Below are 10,788 nucleotides of genomic sequence, written 5' to 3' on the forward strand. Positions count from 1 at the left end.
GTTCAGAATAATAAGGCTATTGAATGAAGTATTTAATGTAGTTAGAATCATATGTTTGTCATATATAGTAATTCAACCTCAATTCTCTTAGTTAATGTTATTTAGTATAATCTCTTAGTTTAATCAAAACCCAATTTGTTATTTATCTTAGCATTGAGCGATAACCATACATTGTTACATAGGTGCATAAATTGAACTTAACCTAAACCAGTCTCTGTGGGAACGAATCTTATTTATATCTTATACTACTTGCAAACACGTATACTTGCATGAATATTAGCGCGTGATTTTGCCCTAACAAGTTTTTGGCACCGCTGCCGGGGACTCGGTGTTAATTTTTAGTTAATGTGCTTGTCATCAGTGGTCGTTAAAGTTCACTGACTCGGATTCTTTTACTTTTACGGTTTATTTGTTTGTGTTTCAGGTACTCACGCAAGATCAATGACATTCAATCTAGCATTTTTTGGCCAGCTATCACAGCTAATACCTTTGAGATCAAGCCTGGAATAATTCAATGGGTGCAGAATTCAATCCAGTTTGGGGGTTCTCCAACTGAAGATCCCAATATGCACATTAGGGATTTCATTGAAATTTGTGACACCTTCAAGTTCAACGGTGTTTCTGAAGATGCTGTGAAGCTGAGACTGTTCTCATTCTCTCTGAGGGACAAGGCTAAGAGCTGGTTACACTCTCTACCAGCTGGTTCGATTACTACTTGGGAAGATCTTGCTCAAAAGTTTCTTACTAAATTCTTCCCTATGGAGAAGACAACTGCACTTAGGAATGCTATTACTCAATTTGCACAGCAAACAGGAGAATCTTTATATGAAGCTTGGGAGCGCTACAAGGAGATGCTTAGGAAGTGTCCTCGTTATGGAATGCCTGATTGGATGATCATCACTTGTTTTTACAATGGGTTCGGAGCACAGTCCAGACCCATGCTCGATGCAGCAGCAGGTGGAACATTATGGGCAAAGAGCTATGAAGAAGCTTATGATCTAATTGAACTGATGGCTACTAATGAATATCAGTATCCAGCCCAGAGATTGCCACAGAGCAAGGTAGCAGGAGTTCTTGAGGTGGATACAGCTACGGCTATCACTGCTCAACTAAAGGCATTGTCTATGAAGATCGATTCTCTGGCTAAATATGGTGTTAAGCAGATAATTAGTGTTTGTGAGCTGTGTGCAGGTCTGCATGTGACAGAGCAATGCGCTATATCTATTGAATCAGCTCAGTTTGTGAGCAACTTTCAGAGATCGCAGCAGCCAGTTCCAGACACTTACCATCCTGACAACTGGAATCATCCTAACTTCAGCTGGAGCAACAATCAGAATGCGATGCAACAGGCGTTCCAACAGTTTCGAAATAAGCTATTCAACCCTCCTGGTTTTCAGCAACAAATTGCACCAAAACAACAACTCCAAATTCAACAACAAAATCATGATGCAGGTTTATCTTCGAATGAAAAATCTGAATTGGAGGAGTTGAGGCTTATGTGCAAAAACCAGGCTCTTATATGCCAAAGCCAGGCTATTTCTATCAAGACTTTGGAGAACCAAATAGGGCAAATTACTAATTCCTTATTGAATCGACCACTAGGAACGCTTCCTAGTGATACAAAAGCCAATCCAGGATAGAGGGAAGTTGAAGAACATGTGAACGCCATCACCTTAAGGTCTGGAAAGGTCGCAAGCCCCCAAATTTAGCAAGACGAAGAGCCTGAAAAATCTCAAGATTCAGAAAATGCAGTTGTGGCTGAAGAAGAAGTGTAGAAGGAAGCAGAGGTGGAACCAAGGAAGACTACTATGGAACACACTCCTCCTAAGGGTAATACAAGGGAGAAACATATCTATCCACCACCTCCTTTTCCTAAGAGGTTGCAGAAGAAAAAGCTGGATAAGCAGTTTGAGAAGTTTCTGGAGGTGTTCAAGAAACTTCATATCAACATACCTTTCGCTGAAGCTCTTGAACAGATGCCTAGCTATGTGAGGTTTATGGAAGGTATTCTCTCTCAGAAAGTGAAGCTCGATGACTTAGAGACCATTGCTCTAACGGAGGAATGCAGTGCTGTGTTGTAACAGAAGTTACCTCCGAAGCTTAAAGATCCTGGAAGCTTCACTATTCCTTGAACCATCGGAAACTTGTCGTTCGACAAGTGTTTATGTGATTTAGGAGCTAGCATCAATCTGATGCCCTTATCTATCTTCAAGAAGCTTGGTCTGCCTGATCCGAAACCAACATACATGTCATTGTAACTAGCTGACCGTTCCATCGCTTATCCACAAGGTATAGTGGAGGATGTCTTGGTCAAGGTGGATAAACTCTTCTTCCCTGCTGACTTTGTAATTCTTGATTTCGAGGAAGATAAGAAGATTCTCATCATCTTGGGAAGACCATTCTTGGCTACAGGCTGAACTATGATCGATGTGCAAAAAGGAGAGCTTTCGATGAAGGTTTATGATCAGAAGGTCACTTTTAATGTGTTCAAGGCAATAAAGTTACCCACAGAAAAAGAAGAATGGTTTAAAATAGAGCGGGTCGACTCAGTTTTTGAAGATGAAGGAGGAGTAGAGCAACTGCAGATTTTGAATGCACCTCCATGGAAGAGGAAGTTGGATTTGCCATTTGATTCTCTTGGGTTAGCAGAGCAGAAAATTTCTCAAGAGCGTCTCGAGCCGTCTATTGAAGATGTTTCCACACTTGAGCTTCACCCACTACCAGATCACTTGAGTTATTCATTCTTAGGTGTACCCCATGATAAGGGGTTGGGATATATTTTTAATGATGTAGAGAGTGGCTGGACGGATCATCTAGTGCCTATAGAGGGTTCTTCTCATGCGCCAAAGGTAGTTGATACGACTGGTGTTGGTGATGAGCAGTACAGGCCAGTGACTAGGAATATGGAGGCCATGCAAGACATTCACCATCATTTTGCTCAAGATTTGACACACGCTTTTCGTACTATTGTTCGAGACACTGGTGGTGAGGTTGATTGGCCACCTGATCCTCCACCCGATGAGGGTGACTCTCCCGCTAATTAGGTATGCCTAAAATCCTTATTATTACCTTCAATGAGGACATTGAAAATTTGAAGTTTGGGGGTGATAATGTAAGGATTAGTACTGTGTGTTTTCATTTAGATTCATATAGATTCATATTGCATGTTTAGTTGTAGTTCATTCATATTTTTGCATGATTATTCATTTAGGACATATTTGTTTGTTTTTATGTGATTTCATATAGTTGCATTTGCATGCATATTTAGCATGATCCCTTAAGATGAACTATGATATTTGATAAGTTGATGTTGATTTGAGTGTGGTGATGACGATAGAGGGATGTTTAAGTCCGAATGAATTGATTTGCATGCCAGAAACAAATATTTTCACAAAGTCTTATAGGGTTGCTTTTGATCTAGATCATGATCATACTTGTTTGTTGTTGAGATTTAATCACTTGGTTATATTTAGAATTTGTGATATTCTCGTAATGACGTAAAAACACTGATTTTTTTTATCTGGAGAAAAATTTGGATTTCATTGCTAGTTGTTGTAAGGCTAGGCGTCAAATGGCTAGTAGCCGGCTCATATTTTTATGAGTAGTATAGGGTTGAATGAGATGGAGCGAAATGCACTCATTCAGAAAAAAAAGAAAAAAAAGAAAAAAAAGAAAAAAAATAAAAAAAGTATGTGTTTATGCATATTTGATCAAGAGTGAGCTCTTTAATACTCGAGTTATTAAATTCTAGGGGACTTTGTGCCTAGTGACCTAAGGCTTTTATAGTCTGGGATGCGCTAACCTAACGCTCGCTACATGGGTATTATTGCATAAGTGTTTTGGGACCTCATTCATTGCACGGTCAAATAAGCATCTTTGCTATGTGTTCAATAATAGTGTGAATCCTTGTATAACTCTAGTAGAAAGGAGGTGTTGTGAGTCATAATGCGTTTATTGTCTATTCTGTTTATAAACTTTTGATTGTTTCGATGATAGATACGATATGGTTATTGATCTAGTATCGAGAGATATCTGTTAAGCATCCACACATGCACGTTTCTGGTTTGTGAGTTGGTTTGTGGGATTTATTCGAACTCTGTTTCAAGTTATTGCATTCTTAGAGGCATTGGCTTATTCATTTGTTTATGGTTATTTTGAGGGGATCGATTGCATTATCATTCAGTTGTATTCACGTAGTTGCATTCATGCATTAGGTTTGTTTTGTAGTTTTGAGTCTGTTTATGCTTGAGGATAAGCATCGATTCAAGTTTTGGGGTGTGATAAGTGGATTTTATATCCACTTGAAATGCTTTATTACAAGCTTAAATTGGTGTTTTGGACTCAATTTGTTGGTATTTTGATGTGTTTTTGTGTTATTGCATTTCAGGTATCAGTTAAATGAAGAAAGGAGCTTTTAAAGGAAATATGATAAAAAGTGATCAGATTTGGAAGCCAAGGACATTGTCAATTTGTAGAGAATCTCGTTAGCTTCGCGTGGGCAGTTGAATCGCCTAATTCTGACGAGTAGAACTCAAGTTATGGCCAAAACAAGATTCATCAGAATTTTTTCCAGAAGCTGGCTGAGCGCCCACCCAGGAGAGCTGAGTGGCCGCCCAGGAGCTGAGCGCCCGCTCAGGAGAGCTGAGTGGCCGTTCAGGGCGCGGCTGGTCGCTGATTTCGCTGAAAAAGCCTTTTTTGAGTGGAATTTGACGATTTTAAGGGTCCAGGTCCACTTGGGGCGTATATATACTTAAAAAAAGGGTTTTCATCATCCGGGAAGATTGGGATACCAAGGAGAAGACCTAGAAGCACAGAACAACTCCGAAAAAGAAGATCTTGTTTTCAACTTGTGATTCTTTGAATTAGTTGTAACTTTGGATGCTCATTTTCGTTCTTGTTGAACCTAGATCTCGTTTATTCGTACATTAATCATTATTCAGTTTATTAAGACCTTATTTTATACCATGATTTCATTGGAACCCATGGTGATGATGAGTTCAACTATGGGCTAATCGTTATCATGGGGTTCTAGCGGATTTACTTATGGATTTCAATAGTTAATTTGTTTTGATATCTTGGTGTGTGGTGATTGATTGATATCCTAGTATTGGTTGTGCTTATTCATCTTATGTGCGTAGTTAATATATAAGATAGCGTGTTAATCTCTATTGAAGCGACAGTGAATATAGAGGTTTAGAACTTGCCATGCTAGCATAGGTTCATGTATGTGTATGCATGATTAGTGGGTAACTCTAACTGTTTTACTTGCCCTATGTAATCATTATGGATAACTTATGCTTAAACCGTTATGTTATCAAATTCTATAGACATATAGGGTCTCAATATAATTGGTGCCTATTCAGCTTCTATCACTTTTGTGGATGTCTGGTAGAATGGTACTCGTGCAACGAAAGTTGGCATTTATTAGTTTCGTGTTATCTGATTAGTGTCATCACCATCACATGCTAAGGTTAAGAGCAATAAGGCTATTGAATGAAGTATTTAATGAAGTTAGAATCCCATATTTGTCATATATAGTAATTCAACCTCAATTCTCTTAGTTAATGTTATTTAGTATAATCTCTTAGTTTAATCAAAACCCAATTTGTTATTTGTCTTAGCATTGAGCGATAACCATACATTGTTGCATAGGTGCATAAGTTGAACTTAACCTAAACCAGTCTCTATGGGAATGAATCTGATTTATATCTTATACTACTTGCGAATGCGTATACTTGCGTGAATATTAAAGCGTGATTTCGCCCTAACAGTCTCAGGCACACAGAGTAGCAATGATGAGATCCAAATTAAAGTCCTCAGGAGTCTTATCGTTCCAAGTGTCCTGGCCCACTTTCCTCATAGGCTGCTCAATCACTGTCCTGATAGCCTCAGCACTGTACTCAACAGTCCTCCCCCTCACCATCGTAAAATCATTCTTCTCCGCCTTGGAATTGGCATAGAACTCCCGCACAACACTCATGGGCACAACAGCGGGAGCCTCGCAAAAAGGAACCCAGCCCATCTTTAAAATCATCCCCAACAGCCTACCATCTTTTCCTGATGGCAGAAATCCTCTCTCCTTAGCAATAGGCTTCGAGAGAAGCCTCGTATACTCCTCCTCAGCCTCAAGAGTAGAGAACCTGGGCCTCACACCACTCCCAGTAGAAGAATCGGTGGCACTGCTTCCAACTTGAGTTCTCTGCCTTTTGGGTGCCATCGGATTAAAAAACAGCGAATAGAAGTTAAAGTTTTTAGAGAGAATATGTGTTTGAGAGTTTGTGAATTGATGGAGAAGAGTATGCAAGTGTATGTATTTATAGGTGGAAGGGTGTCAATTTGATAAGGAATAGAAGTGGGAAGTGTTTATGGGAATTGTGGGAATAATGGAATTGATTAGGAGAGGGAATTATGGGATGTGGAAGAGTAAAATCGGGTTAAAATTGATTTTAGAATTAAAATCCCGATTTTTCTCTAATAGCACTGCTATTTTTATTTTTTTCTAAACAGGGACTCGGCGCGGCCGCGCGCTAGGACAGCGTGGGCGCGCTCACATTCTGGAAAACCGGTGTGGGCGCACGCTAGGACAGCGTGGGCGCGCTTGGTTACTGGAAAAATGGCACGGCCGCACGCTTGGCCAGCACGGGCGCGCCCAGCTTCTGTACTTAGCCCCGATTTCTTTTCCTTTTTCTAATTTTTTTTGTGTTTTTCTCTTTTCTTCTTGCTTCCTCTACCTACTATTATACAACATACTTGGGTTGCCTCCCAAGAAGCGCTTCTTTTATGTCGCTAGCTCGACGTAGAATCTCGAGATCAAGTGAACAATAAAATGGCACTAACCACCTCGCGGTTTGCCGTATCACCATAATAATGCTTCAACCGTTGACCATTTACCTTGAATGCTTGGCCCAGATCATTCTCAAAAATTTCCACCGCTCCATATGGAAACACAATTTTGATTATGAAGGGCCCTGACCATCTTGACTTCAACTTTCCAGGAAAAAGATGGAGACGAGAGTTGAATAAAAGAACTTGTTGCCCTGACACAAATTTCTTGAGCACTAGACCCCGATCGTGCCACCTCTTGACTTTCTCCTTGTACATTTTGTTATTCTCGTAAGCTTGAAGTCGAAATTCGTCAAGTTTGTTCAATTGAAGCATCCTTTTCTTTCCAGCTGCATCCAAGTCCAGATTCAATTTCTTCAAAGCCCAATAAGCTTTATGCTCGAGGTTCACCGGCAAATGACACCCCTTACCATAAACCGACTGAAATGGAGACATTCCCAATGGAGTCTTATATGCTATTCTATACGCCCAAACAGCTTCATCAAGCTTCAAAGACCAATCCTTCCTTGATGGACATACCACTTTCTCTAAAATGCGCTTTATCTCTCTGTTAGAAACTTTAGCTTGACCATTTGTCTGAGGATGATAAGTCGTAGCAATGCGATGATTCACATTATACCTCTTCATCATGGCAGTGAACTTGTAGTTGCAAAAATGTGAACCCTCATCACTAATTATGACTCCTGGAGTCCCAAACCTTGTGAATATCTGCTTGTGAAGAAAATTAAGCACGACTTTCGCATCGTTCGTTGGCAATGCCTTAACTTCAACCCATTTTGACACGTAATCAACCGCCAACAAGATATACTGATTGTTGCAAGACGAGACAAATGGCCCCATGAAGTCAATTCCGCAAACATCGAAGATCTCAACCTCGAGAAGCACATTAAGAGGCATTTCATCCTTTTTAGACATATTACCCACACGTTGACATCGATCACATTTCAAAATAAACTGATGCGCATCTTTAAACAATATTGGCTAAAAGAAACCTGCTTGAAGAACATGAGCTATTGTATTTTCTCCACCATAATGTCCTCCATAAGCCGTTGAGTGGCAATCTCGCAAGATTCCCCCCGTTTTATTGTAAGGAATACATTTCGTGATGATTTGGTCAGCTCCCTGGCAAAAAAGAAATGGCTCATCCCACATATACCATTTTACTTCATGTAGAAACTTCTTCCTTTGAGCGTAAGATAAGTCAGGAGGCATGATGTTACTCACAAGGTAGTTCACAATGTCTGCAAACCACGGCTCTTCTTCTTGCACTCCAAACAACTGCTCGTCGGGAAAAGTCTCATTTATCAATGTCTTATCCAATAAAGTAGCATTAGGTATCTCTAAACGCGAGAGATGATCAACAACTTGATTTTCAGTTCCTGTCCTTGATCTCTAGTTCAAATTCTTGGAGCAAAAGAACCCATCTAATCAATCTAGGCTTCGAGTCCTTCTTCGAGACGAGATATCGAATGGCGGCGTGATCAATGAAAACTGTTACCTTAGTCCCAAGTAGATAAGATCAAAATTTCTCAAAACCATAGACAATAGCCAACAGTTCTTTCTCCGTAGTAGTGTAATTCAGTTGAGCACCATTTAGAGTCTTACTTGCGTAGTAGACTATAAAATATATTGTTCTTCCTCTGCCCAAGAACTGCTCTAACTGCATAATCACTTGCATCGCACATCATCTCAAAAGGCTCATTCCAATCAGGTGCAGTTATGACCGGTGCCGAGATTAGACTCTTCTTTAATGTCCCAAAAGCCGCAAGGCACTCGTCATCAAACTTGAAAGGTAGTAAACTGCACAATGGCTTTGAAATTTTCGAGAAGTCTTTGATGAAACGCCTGTAGAAACCCGCGTGACCAAGAAAACTGTGAATTCCCTTGATAGGAATAGGTGGGGGAAGATTCTCAATGACCCCTACCTTGGCCTTATCCACCTCAAGACCCTTACTAGAAACCTTGTGCCCGAGAATTATGCCTTGACGCACCATAAAGTGACATTTCTCCCAATTGAGAACTAAATTGGTCTCAACGCACCTCTTGAGAACATGTCCAAGATTTTGCAAGCATTCATCAAAAGAATTGCCAAAGACTGAGAAGTCGTCCATGAACACTTCCACATTCTGGCCAATCATGTCAGAAAAGATGGCCTTCTTACATTGTTGAAATGTGGCTGGTGCGCCACACAGACCAAAGGAAACTCTTCTAAAGGCGAACGTGCCGAATGGACAAGTGAAGGTAGTTTTCTCTTGATCTTCTGGAATGATACAAATCTGATTATAACCCGAATAACCATCCAGAAGACAATAGTACTCATGACCAGCCAACCTGTCAAGCATCTGATCAATGAAGGGCAAGGGAAAGTGATCCTTCCTAGTGGCCTTGTTTAGCTTCCTGTAGTCCATACAGATTCTCCATCCCGTGACTGTCCGTGTAGGAATAAGCTCATTCTTCTCATTGGCTATCACAGTAATTCCACCTTTTTTTGGTACACATTGAACCGGGCTTACCCATGAACTGTCAGAGATGGAATAAATGATCCCTACATCTAGCCACTTCAGAATTTCCTTCTTTACTACTTCCTTTATGATTGGATTAAGTCTTATTTGTTACTCGACTGTAGGTTTGCTACCTTCTTCTAGCAGAATTTTATGCATGCAGTAAGAAGGGCTGATGCCCTTGATATCTGCTACCATCCAATTGCCGATTTAAACTCTCTCAGAATTCTCAAAAGCTTTTCCTCATCGTTACCTGAAAGGTCAGATGCAATAATAACAGGCAGAGTAGATGCATCACCTAAAAAAGCATACCTCAAATGTTCAGGTAAAGGCTTAAGCTCAAGAGTAGGAGCTTCCTCAATAGAAGGCTTGAGGCATTTAGGAGCTTTGCTCAATTCTTCCATTCTAAGAGATTCAAAAGGCATTTCGATCTTCCTCTTCCAGGGAGACGCATTCAAATATTGCAATTGCTCATCTCCTTCGTCATCTTCACTGTCTGAATTTCCCAACAAGAATTTTTCTAAGGCATCAGACCTTAGCATTTGATCAAGTTCCGATGTGACCACCGAATCGACCAACTCGACTTTTAAGCACTCTTTATTATCAGTAGGAAATTTCATAGCATTGAACACATTGAAAGTCACATCCTGATCCAACACTCGCATTATAAGCTCACCCTTCTGCACATCAATCAAGGTTCGGCCAGTTGCCAAGAAAGGTCTTCCCAAGATTATGAGAATCTTCTTATCCTCCTCGAAATCAACAATGATGAAATCAGCAGGGAAGATGAGTTTATCCACCTTGACCAAGACATCCTCCACAATACCTCTCGGATATGTTATAGAACGGACGACCAACTGCAAGGTCATATAAGTTGGTTTGGGATCAGGTAAGTCCAATTGCTTGAAGATTGACAAAGGCATCAGATTGATGCTAGCTCCCAAGTCACATAAGCATCTGTCAAAAGACACTTTTCCAATAGTACATGGAATAGTGAAGCTTCCTGGATCTTTAAGCTTTAGAGGCAACTTCTGCTGCAGCACAGCACTGTATTCCTCCGTTAGAGCGACAGTCTCTAAATCATCTAGCTTCACCTTCCGAGATAGAATACCTTTCATAAACTTTGCATAACTAGGCATCTGCTCGAGAGCCTCAGCGAAAGGTATGTTGATATGAAGTTTCTTGAACACCTCTAGAAACTTCTCAAATTGCTTGTCCAGCCTTTTCTTCTGCAGCCTCTTAGGAAAATGTGGTGGAGGATAGATCTATTTCTCCCCTGTATTACCCTCAGGCAGGGTGTGCTCAACAGTATTCTTCCTTGGTTCCACTTCTTTATCCTGCTACTTTGCTTCTTCAGTCAACTCTTGAGTTTGATCAGGATTTGCAACCTTCCCAGACCTCAAAGTGATTGCTTTTACCTGAACCTTAGCTTCCTTTTTTCCTG

General features: G+C 40.4%; 1 non-coding gene across 1 annotated transcript; it reads right to left on the minus strand.

Moving 5' to 3' along the window:
- Positions 1–773: 773 nt before the first annotated feature.
- Positions 774–880, minus strand: LOC141688696 (small nucleolar RNA R71). Its single transcript, XR_012562129.1, has one exon. It is a non-coding gene; the product is annotated as a small nucleolar RNA R71 (small nucleolar RNA).
- Positions 881–10,788: the final 9,908 nt, after the last annotated feature.

The sequence above is a fragment of the Apium graveolens genome, chromosome 9 (assembly GCF_009905375.1).
Source record: "Apium graveolens cultivar Ventura chromosome 9, ASM990537v1, whole genome shotgun sequence".
NCBI classification, from domain to species: Eukaryota; Viridiplantae; Streptophyta; class Magnoliopsida; order Apiales; family Apiaceae; genus Apium; species Apium graveolens.